Here is a 20,097-nt window from a genome sequence, read left to right as displayed (position 1 = left end):
GTTCTAATTTTTATTTAAACAAAATAAAAAATGCTTATTTCTATTCAATGACAAGAATAGTCTGTTCACAGAGTTAGGCTGAATAAATAAAGATCCTTGATCCAGAGATACTGTATAATAAGCATTTTATATTCCTTGACGCGTTTCAGTCCTGTCCCTTTAGATCGTTTTTACACTTGATAAAGACGCCAGTCGTGGAATATATGCTACATATTGGGATAGGATCTTGGAGAGGGAATACCCCCTTTTAAGTCAGTATTAACGCTCCCAGTATTCGGTTTCACTTTGGCCATATTTTAGTATAGTCAGACAGTATATATTCAGTTCTTTGGATGATTGTGTATTCTGCAATTTTTTTTTGTTCGCACCAAATTCATTATTCTATTTGCGCCTTTTTTTCAAGTCTATTTTATATGTGCTCGCCTGTTTGGTTTTTTTCACTTTTCACTTTGTGGGCAGTGTTTAGCGATTCCAGATTTTCTAGATTCTTGAATCGTGTCTTTTTAAAAGCCGCAAAATTTATTGCAACTTCACTCCAGTCCCTCCCTTGTTAATTTTCAGTACTGCAGTATTTTGGTTCAAAGTTTTAGACTTTTGGCACCGAAAGTTAAAGAAAAAAACAGTTCAGTGCAGGGAGAAGGCCATTTTTGACTTTGCGCCAAATTCATGAATCTTGTGCTCGATTTTGATGAATTTGGATCCAAGAATTGCAACTGAAACCACAAGACATAAAAAAAGGAAAGTGACTTAAGAAAAACCCTACAAATGATGAATTGGGGCTAAAGTTTTCATCTCTCTTGAACAGGGGGCATGGATTTGTAGAGAGGGTGAAGGTTACCTGGGAAGGGGCATAGCTAAAATTGAGGCAAATTACACCGAATTCTAAGCCCAAAGTAAGTCCATCAAAAGTCAGTGTAAAATTAGACAATAAAGGTGAGCCACATATATTATAAAGAATAGGCTTTGGTAATAAATTTGGCACATTTTCATCTTGCCTGGTCAAAATCTGCTCTATTGTTTTCTTGGAATTGCAGTAGAATACTTTAGTCCTCTGTAATGTGGGACCCTGTCCAGACTTCTTGCTACCTGTAGTTCAGGGATCATAAAAATGATAGCAAACCAAAAAGAAATGAGCCTTAGTTGGTATACATGCAATATATAAGAGCATGTTCACACTGTAGTCATTTATCAGACAAAACCTAAGATAGAGCAAAATGAGCATGTACCCTGCTGTAAGTAGGTAAATAGTAACAGTCTTGTTCTGCGCGCGCCCATGTACATTGAGGTCGTCTGACACAAGGTGAGGCTTTAATACTAGCGTATAGGACCGTCCTGATTGGAGTACACCTTGTCACGGTGGGATGTACGCTTTTTTTTACATTGCATGTATACCAACTTTTGCTCCAGCTCATTTCTCTGGTTTTGCTATAGTTGTTTGTAATCTGTGCTTCCTTTTTTGAACTAGGCTTTTCATTTATGCAGCTTCCCATGGCCAAGAGTCTTACCAGTCGGACCCTTGTCCTGCTATGCCCCCATCTACATTGAGCTCATCTAACACAAGATGAGGTTTTAACCCCTTCATGACATGCGCCGTACATGTCCCTCCCTTTGATGTGGGCTCCGGCACTGAGCCTGCATCTTTCCCTGCACATATCACCTGTTTTGAACAGCTGACATGTGCCCCTAACAGCCGCGGGTGGATTCGCAATCCACACGCGGCTGTTAACCTGTTAAATGCTGTTGTCAGTCTCTGACAGTGGCAGTTAATGTGATCACAACGGAAGCACATCACTAATCCCACCCATCGACAATCCGCACTCATATAGGGTGGCATGACAACCTGAGGTCTGCAGGAGACCCTTGTGGTTGTCATTGCCGCCTCATAGCAAGTGAGCATTTCTGCTACACACAGGCAATCTGATCATCGCCTGTGTGTAGCAGAGAGGATCAGACAACTGCAGCCTCTAGTCTCCCATGGAGACTATTGAAGCATGCAAAAAGTAAAAAAAACAGGTTTTTAAATTATTAAAAAGTATATAAAAGTTCAAATCAACCCCCATTCACCCCATTCAAAACAAAACAATAAAAAAATAAAAACTACACATATTTGGTATCGCCAAGTTCAGAATCGACCAATTTATCAATATATAAAAACTATCCGATCGGTAAACGGCGTAGCAAAAAAAGTAAAAATGCCTGAATTGTTTTTTTGGTCACCACAACATTGCATTAAAATGCAATAACAGGCGATCAAAAGATCTCATCCACACCAAAATGGTATAATTAAAAACATCAGCTGGCACGCAAAAAATAAGCCCTCACCCTGCCCCAGATCGCGAAAAATGGAGACACTACAAGTCTCGGAAAATGACGCAATTTTTTTTTAACAAACTTTGTTTTTTTTCACCATTTAAATAAAAAACAACCTACACATGTTTGGTGTCTGAAAACTCATAATGACCTGGATAATCATAATGGCAGGTCAGTTTTAGCATTTGGTGAACATGGGGAAAAATATCCAAAAAACAGTTGTGGAATTGCACTTTTTTAGCAATTTCACCTCACTTGGAATTTTTTCCCATTTTCTAATACCTGATATGGTAAAACCAATGGTGTTGTTCAAAAGTGCAACTCGTCCTGCAAAAAACAAGCTCTTACATGGCCGTATTGATTAAAGAATAAAAAAAAGTTATGGCTCTGGGAAGAAGGGGAGCGAAAAACAGAAATGCAAAAATGATAAAGGGCTGAGGCGCGAAGGGGTTATTAGTAGAGGATAGGACCGTCCCGCCTGGGGGTGTACCTTGTCATGGTGGGTTGGCTTTTACGCTTCTTTGTTAGAAAAGTGTTTACTAAGTACCCTATGTTAGTAATATGTACTGCTGCTATTTACTTAGAGCAGGGTATTTGCTCATTTTGTTTCTATCTTAGGTTTTATCATGAAATTGATGACCGGTTCTTTCATTGTGAATCGCTTCCCACAGCTGCTGGATACATCCCACTAATCCTCATGTTATTTATTTATTTTTTTTTTTCCTTTTTTTTTTTCCTTTACCGATGTATTGTTTTTTTTGCTTATTATTTGATTTCTTCCTTCCAGCCAAACAAAATCTCATCCTACAATAATACTGTATATGTCAAATCAATAATTTCCATCCCAACAAAGTGAATCGATAATCATCATCTTTTGGAAAGCATTCTTTTGTTGCCGTGAAGCTGTCAATCATCTGTCACATCTATTCTGTTCACGGCGCGGAATGCTAAGTAAGTTTAGTCGAACATTGCAACCGTAACGCCCTAGAATAACTCTGGACTATTTATAACAGCGCTCTTCCATTGTTATTGGACGGATGAAGCTGCGATGATGTGAAACTGGTTCTTCTCTCTTCGGATTCACGCTGCACATATGATGTGGTCGGTAATTAGAGCTAGTCAGCAATTACATGTTGCTTGCTCAGACTTATTGGTCTCCTAGCACCCGTTATAACAAAAGGAGCCACGATGAAATGATGAGAGTGTTTACTTTGAAATGTAACTGTCTACAAAAAGCTTGGATGCTATAACGAGAGCCGAGTATAATCTGGTAATCCAAGGTAAGGACGTGGAGTCTATCGGCACTTATCACCTTAACGATGATGATGATTTTATTATTTACGATTGCCCAGGTAGCGAAAAACACAATCACATGCAATCAGTGGATATAAGGAGCATTATTCTACATCAGGGCAAAAGGGAATTAATTACCTTCGTCTATTTCCTTTGCCGGTACTAAGCCTTCTGTGCTAACGCTTCACTTGAAGATGAATGGTGTGTGTTGTGTAAATCACAGGGCATTAGTGTTAAAGTAATATCTGTTTTCCATGAATTAATCTCAGTTACAAACATCATTAGAACATTGACTACATTCTAGAAAATGACTTGAAAATTCTAATATCGCAAGAGAAACTACCCCACAGAATAGAGCCGCCGTTATAAATCTGTTATAAGATTCCCTAAGTAGCAATTTGCATTAAAAGTGATAAATGGATAATGGATATTACAATTTCTTTAAAATTAAATTTTTGAAAATTCAAGCGGTGGGAACTTTTGTCACTTAGCACTGGATAAAATGGTGATGATTAGAGTTGAGCGATACCGTCCGATACTTCAAAGTATCGGATCGGAATGGATCGGCCGATCTTTAAAAAAAGTATCGGTATCGCCGATTCCGATACCGGAAGTCCCATTCAAGTCTATGGGACTTCCGGTATCGGAATAAGAAAAACCCTGTTTTTGCCTTGTACAGCCTCTCTGGGGTCTGTACGGGCCTTTCGGGGGGCTGTGCCGGCCTGCCAGGGGGTCTGTGCAGGCTCCGGTGGTCTGTGCCGGCCTGCCGGGGGGCTGTGCAGGCTCCGGGGGGCTGTGCCGGCCTGCCGGGGGGCTGTGCCGGCCTGCCGGTGGTCTGTGCCGGCCTGCCGGTGGTCTGTGCAGGCTCCGGGGGGCTGTGCCGGCCTGCTGGGGGGCTGTGCCGGCCTGCCGGTGGTCTGTGCAGGCTTCGGGGGTCTGTGCAGGCATCGTCCGATGGGACTACAAGTCCCATCGGGCGATGCCTGCTACCATGACAGTGATTGACACATTAGCCAATGATGGGACAGTAGTAGTCCCATCATCCGGCTAATGTGTTGAATGTAAAAAAAAAAATAAAAAAAATTACATGCTACATACATGCTACATACATACTACATACATGCTACATACATGCTACATACTACATACATGCTACATTCATACTACATGCAACATACATACTACATATATACTACATACATACTACATGCATGCTACATACATACTGCATGCTACATACATACTACATGCTACATACATACCACATATATACTACATACATACTACATGCATGCTACATACATACCACATACATACTACATACATACTACATACATACTACATGCATGCTACATGCTACATACATAACACATATATACTACATGCATGCTACATACATACTACATGCTACATACATACCACATACATACTACATGCATGCTACATACATACTACATGCATGCTACATACATACTACATGCTACATACTACATATATACTACATGCATGCTGCATACATACTACATGCTACATACATGCTACATATATACTACATGCATGCTACATACATACTACATGCTACATACATACTACATATATACTACATGCATGCTACATACATACTACATGCTACATACATACTACATATATACTACATGCATGCTACATACATACTACATGCTACATACATACTACATATATACTACATGCATGCTACATACATGCTACATACATACTACATATATACTACATGCATGATACATACTACATGCTACATACATACTACATATATACTACATGCATGCTACATACATACTACATGCTACATACATACCACATACATACTACATATATACTACATGCATGCTACATACATACTGCATGCTACATGCATGCTACATACATACTACATACATACTACATGCTACATACATACCACATATATACTATATACATACAATACATTCATACAATACATACATAGACATACAGTACATATAACATAGAGTAACATACTTACCAATACTTGTCACATTGTTCCCCGAAGCCATTGTCTTTTCCGGAATAAATATTAACATAACAAACCACAAAAATACTCACCCACGATCCGAAGCAGTCCACGAGTGTGTCCCACGACGATCTTGGGTAGAGAACTGCAGCATCAGCTGATGCTGCCGTTCTCTACGGGCTGTAGGAATCCAATGACGGAAGGTAGGTATCCTTCCGCACTGTATTCCTCCGCCACTTAAAAAAAAAAAAAAGTCCCTAGTCTCACTTTATGCCATTGCTGTGTGGGAATTTCCCACGCAGCAATGGCATAAAGTGAGACTAGGGACTTTTTTTTTTTTAAGTGGCGGAGGAATACAGTGCGGAAGGATACCTACCTTCCGTCATTGGATTCCTGCAGCCCTTAGAGAACGGCAGCATCATCTGATGCTGCAGTTCTCTACCCAAGATCGTCGTGGGACACACTCGTGGACTGCTTCGGATCGTGGGTGAGTATTTTTGTGGTTTGTTATGTTAATATTTATTCCGGAAAAGACAATGGCTTCGGGGAACAATGTGACAAGTATTGGTAAGTATGTTACTCTATGTTATATGTACTGTATGTCTATGTATGTATTGTATGAATGTATTGTATGTATGTAGTATATATGTGGTATGTATGTAGCATGTAGTATGTATGTAGTATGCATGTAGCATGCAGTATGTATGTAGCATGCATGTAGTATATATGTAGTATGTATGTAGCATGCATGTAGTATATATGTAGTATGTATGTAGCATGTAGCATGTATGTAGTATATATGTAGTATGTATGTAGCATGTAGTATGTATGTAGCATGTATGTAGTATGTATGTAGCATGCATGTAGCATGCATGTAGTATGTATGTAGTATGTATGTAGCATGCAGTATGTAGCATGTATGTAGAATATATGTAGTATGTATGTAGTATATATGTAGTATGTATGTAGCATGTAGTATGTATGTAGCATGTAGTATGTATGTAGCATGCATGTAGTATATATGTAGTATGTATGTAGCATGTAGTATGTATGTAGCATGCATGTAGTATGTATGTAGTATGTATGTAGTATTTTTTTTTTTTTTTTTTTTTTTTTTTTAACATTTAACACATTAGCCGGATGATGGGACTACTACTGTCCCATCATTGGCTAATGTGTCAATCACTGTCATGGTAGCAGGCATCGCCAGATGGGACTTGTAGTCCCATCGGACGATGCTTGCACAGACCCCCGGACATCAGCACAGCCCCCCGGCAGGCCGGCACAGCCCCCCGGCAGGCCGGTACAGACCCCCACAGGGTGCACAGACCACCGGCAGGCCGGCACAGCCCCCCGGCAGGCCGGTACAGACCCCCACAGGGTGCACAGACCACCGGCAGGCCGGCACAGCCCCCCGGCAGGCCGGTACAGACCCCGGGCAGTCCACACAGCCCCCGGCAGGCCGGCAGAGACCCCCGGAAGGCCCGAAATGACGGCGCATCATGATGCGCACACACCGCGCATCATGATGACGTCAGGCTGTCAATCAACTTTGAACTTCCGATTCCGATGCCGAATTCCGATATTGAAAAAATATCGGAAGTCGGTATCGGAATTCCGATACAGCAAGTATCGGCCGATACCCGATACTTGCGGTATCGGAATGCTCAACACTAGTGATGATGTGTTATGATGGAAAATTTCCATGAGATGAAAATTGCTTTGATTCGAAGGTTGTAAATATTTTCCTATAGGTAGTTCACATAAAGCAAGAAGAGGGAAATTTCAGACGACGCCTATAATTTGTAATGATTATACGGTATTATTTACTTATGATGACCCAATTTTTAATGTGTTCTTTGAATAGTATAACATTCTTACTTTCATGACCTGACAAAAAAAGTTAAACATTTTTCTATATCAGTTGAATTTATAGTTGACAGTGTAGACTGAGTCATAAGAGGAAGGAGATGAAGCGAGAAGTTAATTCTACACTACAATATATATATAGAAGTAAATAGAATGCTGGTGCCAAGTCTTCCAGGCATATATCAATCTCAATATAGTAAAAAAAAATTGAAGGCCACCTGCCGAAATATCGCTGTAAGCTCTAATGGGTTATTAAATCATCTTTCATAATTTTCTAAAGAGAAGTGCTGTCTTCAATTATTATTTTTCTCTCTCTCTCTCTCTATATATATATATATATATATATATATATATATATATATATATATATATATATATATATATATATATATATATATATATACTAGCTGCTGGCCCGATTCTAAAGCATCGGGTACTATAGAATATGACCAGCGGGAGATTAAAATAAAAGAAGTGATATACTCACCATCCGATGGTCCCCGAACGGTGTCCCTCCTCTCCACCCTCCCGGCATCTTCCGTTCCCAGTAAGGCTTTGCGCCAAAGACCGCTGCTGACGTCACTCTCACGAGAGCTCGATGAAGATGCCGGGAGTGTCGAGAGGAGAGAAAAAGTCCGGAGGCCGTCAGAAAGTGAGTAAATCACTCTTTTTTATTTAAATTCTATTTTTCACACGTTTATGGTACCCAGGGTCCGGAGGAGTCTCCTCTCCTCTGGACCCTGGGTACCGCTAGCCAGTCATCTCCCGGCTGCGTCGCCGCTGACGCCCGTGCGCTCGGAGATGACCCGCAGCAACCGTCGGGAGATCAGCGGCTAGTACTGCTGATCTCCCGACGGTAGCGGTGGCGCGCGTCCTTCTAATTGAGGACTGTGCCTGCGCACTGCGCCTGTCGTTGATTGGTCACGGCCTGGCGGTCGAGACCAATCAGCAATGTAAGATTTCGGTTACAGACAGAGAGACACCATAAGACGATTATATATATATATATATATATATATATATATATATATACACTGTACATATATATATATATATATATATATATATATATAATAAGACAAATAAAGCAGCACAAAAAAGAAAAAGAGAAAAGAGGGTGCAAGGCCCCCAAGGCAAATACCAAACCTTAATAATAGGAGTCCAAAAGAATCAGAGGCAGCACAACATTCATGATGAAAAATGGAGCTATTTAATCAGCCCAAAGTGGCGATGTTTCTGTCCTAACAATATGGACCTTTCTCAAGCTTGAGAAAGGTCTGTATTGTTAGGACCGAACCATCGCCACTTTGAGCTGATTAAATAGCTCCATTTTTCATCATGAATGGTGTGCTGCCTCTGATTCTTTTGGACTCCTATATATATATATATATATATATATATATATATATCTACAGTACATATAGAGATATTTATGTATATATATATATATATATATATATATATCAATTATACCGCTGACAGCTTAGTTACCAGCCAAGTGATTAACATAAAAAATTAGCTTCACCTCTAAATCTGGGTTCAAATCATGTAGGCTTTGTTAAGGCTTCAGTCAGAAAAAGGATGATTCAGGTGTTGCCACTAATGAGGCTATTGACTTTACTGAAGCCAAGAGAATCACTTTATGTTCTGTCTAATCTCATTTTTGGCAGTGTAGGCATTTTTGAGACTGGCCCCAAAAAAGTGGTCAACTACCTTCTTTGTCTGCCTCCACAAGGTGGACACTGCCAACAATAAGTTCAGACAGAGCACCACATTACTCCACCTGTTTTAGCAAAGCCATGGGCTCCATCGACGAAACTCATTTTTTGGAGAACAAGCCTCAATAGAACCACTGGTGAGTTAGCATGACATGACAGAAAGTCAAATCTGGGTCAACAGAATTGTGATCTATGAAAAAATTATACTATTGTATGTGTAATGACCCTATGGAAGGTTTAATAAAAACTTGGCAGCCCTGTCGTTGCAGACAAATGTTGTTGGTGAGTGCTGTACCTGCTGGTGATTTCAGCCATTATATAGAGGACAAAAGGGTGTTTCCAGCATGTTGATCCAGATGAAATAAAATATATTTTGTTGGAAGAATTTAAAAAAACATGTTAAAAGCCAGAGGGAAACCATTTAACATGTTTTTTTTTAATTGTTCCAAGAAAATACATTTTATTTCATCTGGATGGACCTGCTGGAAACACCCTTTTGTCTTTTCTCAACATTCAAGTTATTTAACCAATGGTTCCTTAAAGTGTAACTAAACTTGGAGAATCTTCAGTATATACTATTAGGGTGCAGTCAGATAGCCATATAAAACTGACGATGATCACATCGTAGTCCATGGACTGGCCGGTGGCTCTCCTATCCCGATCGTGACAGTTGCATACAAATGTCTCTAGAGCCACCCACCAGTCTGTACTGTGATGTGATCGTCGTCCCTTTAATGCAGCCATCTGACCACCTTAAACTCTGATTTGATCTATCTTCCCTTCCTTCTGCTTGTAAGCACTGACAGGGAGATACCTATCACAAGAAGAAGGTAATAAAGACATGCTGAAGCTGCGTCATGAAGGATACATGGAGAACCTCTAGAGCCAATTGAGAAGCAGTAGTTTTATATTGCTGATAAATCACTTCTGCCTAGAGATAGGACCCAGAGCATAGCTAGAGCAGTAGAATGATTCTTGGCTCCTCTGGAATGTGCAATTTGCATCAGGGACACCATATCTGAAGACTTGATCATGAATCATGCATTTTGCTTTGATATGCACATTTCTAATATCCACTATTGTTGCATTTTTAACATGGCTGTTGCAGAAATTTCAGTGCATGCTCCATTCATCTGAAAAGAGCCTTCAAAAATCCACAAAATACTGCACAAACAACCCTAATTTTTGATTTTCTAAGCTACATTCAGACGAGCTCTGAACTTCGCAGATGTGATTGGATCCATATGCAGTTCTGTGTACGCATCCACATAGCGGACAGGCGCAGGAGCTGTCTATAGAGGAACTAGTCTGGTAATGTGAAAAATCACCAATACACAGTAGCACATAGGCAAACATTGGTCAATGTGCAGTTTGTTGCATATACGGACAGCTCAGAGATCAAATAAACGTTTGTGTGAACCCTCAAATTAACTATTGTAAGTAATGGATCGAGATTATGGAACTCTTAGTGACTACCAGTTTTAGCCAGTATGTGATGATATGTGAATAATGTCCTAGATGCAATATTAATAGCTAGGCTATTAAGCTGTGATTGTGATGCATGAGCTTCTAGTTAATATCCAGTAATCTAGTTTGGGATTTCTTTCATGATCCAGCACTTAATATGGCTACGACCTCAGCTGTCATCCTCAGCTGCACAAAAGCAAAATTGATGTTTTTTTTGTAAATTGTGTTTATCTATGTAGAAGAGAGGCATGAATAAGTAAAAGAAGCAACAAATTTGGCATGGTATGAAACTGTTTAGTATTGCTCGTCTGCAGTGCTGGAGCTCTGGGAATGATCAGCGCCAGCTTGCTGTTTTATGTGATGTTACTGCCTTTTTCTTTCTTTTAAAAGAAAAAAGCATACTGTACAGTTGTTTTGTCTTATAGGTACTGAAGAATATGTTGGGAATGCTGATGGAAAATGACAATGTTTACTTTATGTCACAGTTCCACCCCTCAGTGTGTTGCTGACAGCTCGGCTGTCCAATCTGGTACAGGGGCATGCTGAGCTGTCAGTGTGTTGATTGACAGCTCGACTATCCAGTCTGACTGGGAGGCATCGGCGATCTCCAAGTGTTCACTATCCCGGGTGATTGCCATGCTACATAACTGAGCTACTTCTCCCAGACCTCTGCCAGACGTACATTCATGTAGTAGGTTTGTGCTTCCTGTGCATTGAGTTCTGTATGCTTGATCTGTTGCCTGACCTTGGACTTCGTTCTGATCATCCGACTGTTTAACCCCTTCTGCTGTGATCCGTTATCCTCCTGGTATTCTGACCTCGAAACCTTACCTGACCACGCTTTTGTCCCTTCTTTCTGTTTGTGATGTACTCTCCTGGCTTCTGACCTTGGACTCCTTGACCATTCTGATTCACGGCTTGGCCATGAGAAGTAACTAGCGTCACACTTTACATGTGCAAGGACTGCATCAATGAATGTTTTGCATTTGACAAATAAAAAGTATTTTAGAGCTACATATGCCATAACAAAGTTGGACAAAATACTCTAAATTTATTTGAAACTGGGTGTCTTGCCTTTTAAAGTTAAATGTTACTTTTGGATGACTGTTTCTATCTTTCCCTGCAGGCAAGTTTAAACAACAATGTTTGCTCATGCATAATAATAGTAATAATTTTTATTTCTATGGCGCAAACATATTCCGCTACACTTTAAATTTTAAAGGGGACTTGTACAGACAATAAAGAAATTACAGAATAATACATATCTCCGATACCAGGAGGAGTGAGGACCCTGCTGCTCACAAGCTACAATCTATGAGGAAATAGGGGGGACACGAAAGGTGAATGGTAAAACATACTTATATTGTACGGTCAACCATAATATACTAACTAGGGTCTGCACATAACGCTGCATGAAATATCACCAGTCAGGATGTGTACAGTACAGAGGCAGAGGTCTATTAAGTGCATGGAGGATGTGAACAGATGCTACGAGGGTCATAATTTGGAAGAAATTTTTCTAAGAGCCAACCAGGTTTAGTTAGATAAGTGAGGTGAGGCAATAGGCTAGTCTAAAGAAAATTGTTTTTAGGATATGCTTAAAATTGTGGGTATTGAAAATTTATCAATTTGCCCTGGGTAGTTCATTCCAAAGAATTGTTGCAGCATGCGAGAAGTCATGGAGACAGGATTTGGAGGTTCGGATTAATGAGGATGTTAATCTTAAGTCATTAGTAGAGCAGAGGGCTCGGGTAGGGTGGTAGACAGAGACGAGGGAGGAGATGTAGGGTGGAGCTGAATGGTGGAGTGCTTTGTGGGTAAGAGTGATAAGTTTATATTGAACTCTGGAGTGGATGGGTAACCAGTGCAAGAACAGGCACAGGGTAGAGGTATCAGTGTAGCAGTTGGAAAGGAATATGATCCTGGCTGCTCCATTCAGGATGGATTAGAGAAGGGAGAGTTTAGTAAGAGGGAGATCGATTAGTAAAAAGTTGCAGTAGTTCGGATGAGAATGAATAAGAGCAACAGTAAGAGTTTTGCAGAGTAAAAGGTAAGAAGAGATCCAATTCTATAGATGTTTTTGAGGTGTAGATGACAAGAGCGAGCGAGTGATCGAATGTAGGGGGTGAATGAAAAATCTGAATCAAATATGACCCCAAGACAGCGGGCATGTTGCTGGTTAATAATAGTAGAACCACAAATGGAAATGACAATATCGGTCATAGGTAGGTTAGTGTATTTGGAGGCACAAGTGCAATAATATAGAGCTAGTGATCCAAGGAATTCAGAGTGAATTCCATTGGAATGGGTGCTATTGATGGGTGCTATTTTTTCCATGGTTTATTTAGGCTTTTTGGATCTTTATTTCAAATGAGTAGAGACAATTATGCCAAATATAAATTACATTTTGCCTATTTTAAAAGTAAATAAAATTTGATATTTTGTAATATCCAAAAAACAAGTGATATACCTGAAATAGTAGAATAGTAAAATTGTGAGTTGCTTAATATGGAGAAAGGTACAAGAAGTTGTGCACTGAACTGAACCAAGGTGGGGATGATATTGGAACATATTTAGAATAAAATATATTCATTCTGAGACATCTTCTAATATGACTATATGCAGTCAAAAAGGAAAAATCGCAGCAGCTGCATCTCAGAGAACATTGACTCATGATGTCTTAAGTCATGTCACTTTCTTACACTTTCTCAGCAGTCTTCAACTCTAAATCTAGCTCTACTTAACTAAAAGTTTCACTTGGGTTTTTCCATTTCAAACAATATTATTTTACACACTGTAAGCTATTATTTTAGAAATAAACTTCACTTTATATTTTTTTAAGAAATCTGTGTAAATGTTTTGGAGGATTTTTTGCAATATATTTATTATAGTCAACTGTTATAATAGAGTAAAGCTGTAGCTGGTCATACCTTACCCTTGCCAGAAATTCTGGATAAAAGAGAGGGTTCCTGCTGGCATTTTGGGGTTGCCATTATGAGGCATCCAAATTAAGGTTGTATTGATGTCCCTCGTAGACATTTATGATTTTTGATTACAAGAATAGTGACAATATGGATACCTCAAGGTAGTGTACACATCCATAGTGAACTGAATGACATCGGAAATCACAAAAATATTTTTTTCCCAAATTCATGGAAAATATTCTCCTACAATATTCTGTGGACTGACATGGGTAATTGGGGCACTGATTTTAAATGGACCCTAAGGGTCCATTTATACTCCAAGGTTATCGTGGACAAGAATTCCTAGGAATGCTTGTTTCTCAATAATTCAATTGAATGAGGAACATGGCAATTTAGAATCTACGTTGGCAAAAATCCAAAGTACGATCAAAGATAAAGATGTGGTATGAATGCGGTTTATTTCATCAATGCGTTTCAAGGATTTCAAACCACTTCATCATGACAAAACCACAATCAATGTTTCTCAAGAATCTTGAAGTGTCAAATAGGCTACCAATCAACCAATGAAGAATCACAAAGGGTGAAATTGTGCGGCATTGTACTGTTTAATCATGTTCACAATTGCAAAAGCAATATGTGGCCTGGCGTTGTGTTAACAATGCCTCCTAATGGTCTAAGGATGATGACAGGTGGTTGGACTTAATCAATGGAGGCTGGAATGGAGGTATGTGCATTTTGGAGATTCGTCAGACTTTTGTCTTGAATCTATTTATAAAGTATAGGAGTAACCCCGGCACACTAATAACATGAAAGTAAAGTCTTCTCAACGACAGTCTTTAATTGTTGTGATTTTATTGATTGTGAAAAAAAAAAAGGGTGGTGTTACAATCCAAAAAAGGGTGGTGTTACAATCCAACGTTTCAGCTCTACATCTCGAGCTTTCATCAGGGATATGACTACAATATATACAATAAAAGAACAAAAATCAATAAATAAACTTTATAAAGTATTATAAAACCAAAAATCTAGTGATAGGTGATACATAAGGTGGGGACAGTGTCAAACATCCTTTGTGAAGGTGTGTATGGATCTATAATGATGTGAGGCCAGTGAGTATGTATTGTGGTGTGATACGGTGAACATGTGAGAGGTTGAACAGAGGAATAGAGTGAAGGTGTAAGGAGTTGAAAAGCATGAATGTGTAGGTAGTGTTGAGAAAGGGCATTAGGGGACAGTGAAGTGGAGTGGGAATAAAGGTGAGGTCATCTAAGGAGGCAGTGTGTAAGGGGTGCTCTTGGAAATGTTAAGGCATAAGGTATAAATACCTAGATCCTTGGTTTTGAGGTGTGTGTATAAGTGGTATAGGTTTGCCTTTGTAATCCAGCTGCTGGAACGGTACCTATAGTAACCACTGAGAAAGGGTATAGGTTAAGGAATAGCAAGGTATATAGAAAGAAAAGATATAAAAGAAAGTTTTAGGGGTCACATACCGATGTGTAGGGTCAGCACGTGACTCCCGTCCTAAGGACAAAAAAGCAGGTCAATAAGCTGAGATGGAGAAAGGAAACCCAGTCTATGAAGACTGTAGGGCACCATTACCTTGTGTCCTAAATCTAGTCAGGTGTGGAGGAGGCCGGAAGTGCATGTGGCTTAGTGCAGTGATGTTAAATACTGTCAAGCACTTCCTGATTGGGTGGGGAAGGGGCGGGAATGGGGGGAAGGGCCATCGCCATCTTAGTGAGGTCAAAAATGTCTGAATGAATGTACTGAGCATGTGCAGGGCGGGGATAGAGAAAGAGCATGTTTTGACTTGACAGGAAGTGATGGTGGCAGTCGCCATCTTGGTGAGGTCAAAAAATGTCAGAATGAATGTACTGAGCATGTGCAGGGCAGGGATAGAGAATGAACATGTTTTGACTTGACAGGAAGTGATGTTGGCAGTCGCCATCTTGGTGAGGTCAAAAATGTCAGAATGAATGTACTGAGCAGGTGTGAGCCATCCAGGAAGTGAAGTAAAAAGGGAGGGTTGTGAGGAAATGTCACATGCATACAGGCGGCCATTTTAACGGTGGGACTGTGCTGAATTCATGCACGGTGATAATTTCAGTGCTGGTTGTGCCTATCAGGTTTCAGAGAAACTTCCTTTTCCTGCCTAAAAACAAAGAAAGGTAATTAGAGCAAGGTTTACATACAAAGAGTAAAATGGCATTCATATTAACACACTTATGTCAGAAATATCTCCTATAAACCAAAAAACGTTGTGTAGGAAAAGAACTTATTTGGTAGTGATTTTAAACTCCTGATGAAAAACAAAACTAATTCACTATGAAGTGGAATTTAGAAGGGATTAATAATACATTTCAGATTCTCTATTGAGACCGTGTGGATGGAGGGTATTTAGGTGATATATCCAATACGCTTCACGCTCTTTGAGCGTTTGGATTCTATTACCCCCTCGTCTGGGTACAGGGATTTGTTCGATAACCTGAAATTTCAGTTGGCTTACAGAGTGTCTATTCTCCAAAAAATGGGCAGGAATTGGTAAAAGTGTGTTCTCACACCGGATGGTTGATTTATGTTTGGAAATGCGGTCTTTCACATGCTGGGTGGTTTCCCCAACGTATCCTAGGCCGCATGGGCATTTGATTAAATAGACGACAAAATTTGAGTTGCAGGTAAAATAGCCATTGATCTTGTACCGTTTGCCGGACCTCGGATGGGTGAATGAATCGCCTTTACTAACATTCGTGCATTGTGCGCAACCCAAACAAGGGAAGGTTCCGTTGCGCACCGTGCTAAATGTCTTCTGCCTGAATGTCTTGAAGTGGGAGCCCACGTCGGCTCTAACCAAAGTGTTTTTTAGGTTCTGAGCCCGTTTATGGCAGATGAGAGGAGGATTTTGGAAATTTTCAATCCCCGGGTAAGCCTTTTCTAGTAGGGGCCAGTGTTCAAGAACTGCTTTTTTGATCAGAGGAGAGAACGGGTGATAGGTGTTGATGAACTTAACCCTATTCTCTACATCACAGTCACGTTGGGTAATTCTGGTTTGTTGTTCAGCGTTAATTTTGGGGTATCCTCTTGTTTGAAACTTTTCAGTCATCTCGTCATGTCTCATTTGCCTGATATCTGGTGTTGAGACTATGCGGTCAATTCTGTCATGTTGGGATTTAGGTAGAGCTATCTTCACGTGTCTTGGGTGACAACTGGACCAGTGTAGTAGACTATTACGGTCTGTAGGTTTGACGTAAAGGTCACTTGTAAGGGTGCCAGAGTCAGTTTTAGAGATCATGGTGTCAAGGAAACTGACAGACTGTGTGTTGGAATGTGAGGTAAAGGTTAGGTTCGGTATACTCTGGTTGAGGTCATGTACAAAATCTGTGAGGCTATTGGTGTCACCTGTCCATACACAAAAGATGTCGTCTATGTATCTGAGCCAGGTAAGAGCATGTTTTCTATATAGATGATGTGTGTAGACAAAGTCAGCCTCAAATTTACACATGAAGATGTTAGCGTACGGGGGGCTACATTCGCCCCCATCGCGGTACCCCGTGCCTGAAGGTAGAATTGGTCATCAAAGAGGAAATAGTTGTTGTTGAGGACCAATTTGAGTGTATCGGTACAGAACAATTTCTGGGGTTCGCTAAGAGAGGATTGTAAATCTAGGAACCATCTGACAGCCTCGATGCCAAGATCGTGATCTATACTAGTATATAGGCTGTTGACGTCTAGGCTGGCTAATAAACAAAAGGAAGGAATGTCATGGAGGGTTCTAACGTGGTTCAGAAAATCACCGGTGTCTTTGAGATAAGATGGAATTTTTGGTACTAGTGGAGTGAGGATCTTTTCCAAGGTTATTGACAGGGGTGAGAGGATAGAGTCGGTAGATGCCACTATGGGTCTACCGGGGGGCTTTTCCAAATTTTTATGTATTTTGGGGAGTATATAAATGACTGGAGTTATGGGACTTTGTTTGTGCAAATACTCTGCCAGTTTAGAATCAATTGTACCCAAATTTAAGTGGAAGTTGATCAAATTGTCTATCTTTCTCTCTATGGAGTAGATAGGATTCGTGGGGATGGGTCTGTATGTCGTGACGTCAGAGAGTTGTCTCTGGATTTCGGACAGATAGTATTTCTTATCCAGTACTACAATGGAGCCACCTTTATCAGCAGGCTTTATGACAATGTCCTTGTTGTGTTTAAGACTTTTCAGTGCTAATGATTCTTCTCTATTAAGGTTATGCTTAAGGTGGTATTTACCATGTTTGATTTCATCTATATACTTATCCACAGAAGCATTAACAAGTGAAATATACGTCTCGACAGGATGATAGAGGCGAGGTGGTTGAAACGTGCTCGGGATCTTGAGTCCGAGATCTTTGAGAATAAACGTCTCTTGGGTGCTGGTTCCCGAGGAGAAAGGTACCTGGTTGGTGTTTATGTCTCCGCCATCTTTGTCAAAATGTACCTTAAGTCTCAAAGAGCGGTAAAAACGATTTAACTCTTGGTGTACGAGGAACGGATCAAAGGAGTGAGTGGGACAGAATGAGAGGCCCCTCTGGAGAACTCGGATCTCGGCAGGTGAGAGACAATAGGTAGAGATGTTGAAGACAAGATTGTTCTTACCTGAGATCGAGTATTGGGACGTGTATCCCTCTGGGGGTCCTCGTCTGTTTTTTCTTCTTCCTCCTCGTCTGAAACTGTGTTTGGAGGTGCCGGGGGTTTCTTGCGCGGGTCGAAAAAAGACTTGGGCGGTTTCCCACCGCGTCCTCCTCTGCCACCTCGTCCAACGTGACCACCATCCGAACCTGAAGAACCTGATGAGCCATATCGGTTTCTGTAGGGGGGACCATCTGGAAGTGTGGTATACCGCCATCTATAGACCTGGTTTTTGAGATAGTCGTCCTGGTCTCTCAGAAACTTGTTCTTTTTTCGTGTTTTCAGTTCATTGGTGTAGTCTTGTAGAGTTTTGTTGGCTCTTGCCTTAAGGCTAGCGAGATCTGTTGGAGAAAGGGTGTTAGTCAACTGATTTTCGATAGCAGCAACCTGATCTTTCACCTTCTGTATATTCTCCTGGAGAAATTTGATGGTCAACACCATTAAATCTATAGAGCACTTATTTAGAATATTTTCAAAAAGTTGACAATATTCCTCATTGTCACTGAAGAGGGTTGGTCGTAACGAGACCCTGAGTCCCCTCGGAATCCGCTGTGCCTTCGTGTATTGAGCTAAAGTATACGCATGCAATTCAAAAGATGAAAGTTTCTTCAATTCCTTTTCATAATCCCTCGATTTCACCTCACGGGTAGGGATATTCAGGAAATTGTCAGTTTCTCTGACCGTAGAAAGAATACTAGATCTTTCTTCTTCGTTGAAGGAGAAGACACCGAAGGAGGCCATGAAAAATTGAGAAAATATGGTTTAGAGGGGGAGACAACTGTCTAAAATAGATCAAATATAAAGTAGATATGACAGGCTCAAACCCCAACTTAGGTGCTCTGGGAAAAAACAAGACTAAAGTATAGGAGTAACCCCGGCACACTAATAACATGAAAGTAAAGTCTTCTCAACGACAGTCTTTAATTGTTGTGATTTTATTGATTGTGAAAAAAAAAGGGTGGTGTTACAATCCAAAAAAGGGTGGTGTTACAATCCAACGTTTCAGCTCTACATCTCGAGCTTTCATCAGGGATATGAATACAATATATACAATAAAAGAACAAAAATCAATAAATAAACTTTATAAAGTATTATAAAACCAAAAATCTAGTGATAGGTGATACATAAGGTGGGGACAGTGTCAAACATCCTTTGTGAAGGTGTGTATGGATCTATAATGATGTGAGGCCAGTGAGTATGTATTGTGGTGTGATACGGTGAACATGTGAGAGGTTGAACAGAGGAATAGAGTGAAGGTGTAAGGAGTTGAAAAGCATGAATGTGTAGGTAGTGTTGAGAAAGGGCATTAGGGGACAGTGAAGTGGAGTGGGAATAAAGGTGTGGTCATCTAAGGAGGCAGTGTGTAAGGGGTGCTCTTGGAAATGTTAAGGCATAAGGTATAAATACCTAGATCCTTGGTTTTGAGGTGTGTGTATAAGTGGTATAGGTTTGCCTTTGTAATCCAGCTGCTAGAACGGTACCTATAGTAACCACTGAGAAAGGGTATAGGTTAAGGAATAGCAAGATAATTCCATCTTATCTCAAAGACACCGGTGATTTTCTGAACCACGTTAGAACCCTCCATGACATTCCTTCCTTTTGTTTATTAGCCAGCCTAGACGTCAACAGCCTATATACTAGTATAGATCACGATCTTGGCATCGAGGCTGTCAGATGGTTCCTAGATTTACAATCCTCTCTTAGCGAACCCCAGAAATTGTTCTGTACCGATACACTCAAATTGGTCCTCAACAACAACTATTTCCTCTTTGATGACCAATTCTACCTTCAGGCACGGGGTACCGCGATGGGGGTGAATGTAGCCCCCCCGTACGCTAACATCTTCATGT

At 40.4% G+C, this 20,097-nt stretch overlaps 1 protein-coding gene and 1 long non-coding RNA gene across 4 annotated transcripts in view; one reads left to right on the top strand and one right to left on the bottom strand.

Moving 5' to 3' along the window:
• ZNF385B (zinc finger protein 385B) overlaps positions 1 to 20,097 on the top strand; it is an 837,627-nt gene that overhangs the window by 509,877 nt on the left and 307,653 nt on the right. The window lies entirely within an intron of this gene.
• Positions 14,418 to 18,361, bottom strand: LOC141091769 (uncharacterized). The gene is made up of 2 exons (XR_012232570.1): positions 18,215 to 18,361; positions 14,418 to 15,741 (listed from the first exon to the last, which is right to left on the bottom strand). It is a non-coding gene; the product is annotated as an uncharacterized lncRNA (long non-coding RNA).

The sequence above is a fragment of the Dendrobates tinctorius genome, unplaced genomic scaffold (assembly GCF_039654945.1).
Source record: "Dendrobates tinctorius isolate UK_male_01 unplaced genomic scaffold, ASM3965494v1 ptg000056l, whole genome shotgun sequence".
Lineage (NCBI taxonomy): Eukaryota > Metazoa > Chordata > Amphibia > Anura > Dendrobatidae > Dendrobates > Dendrobates tinctorius.
The sequence above is the reverse complement of the archived record's forward strand: the minus strand, read 5'-3'. Positions and strand labels throughout refer to the sequence as shown.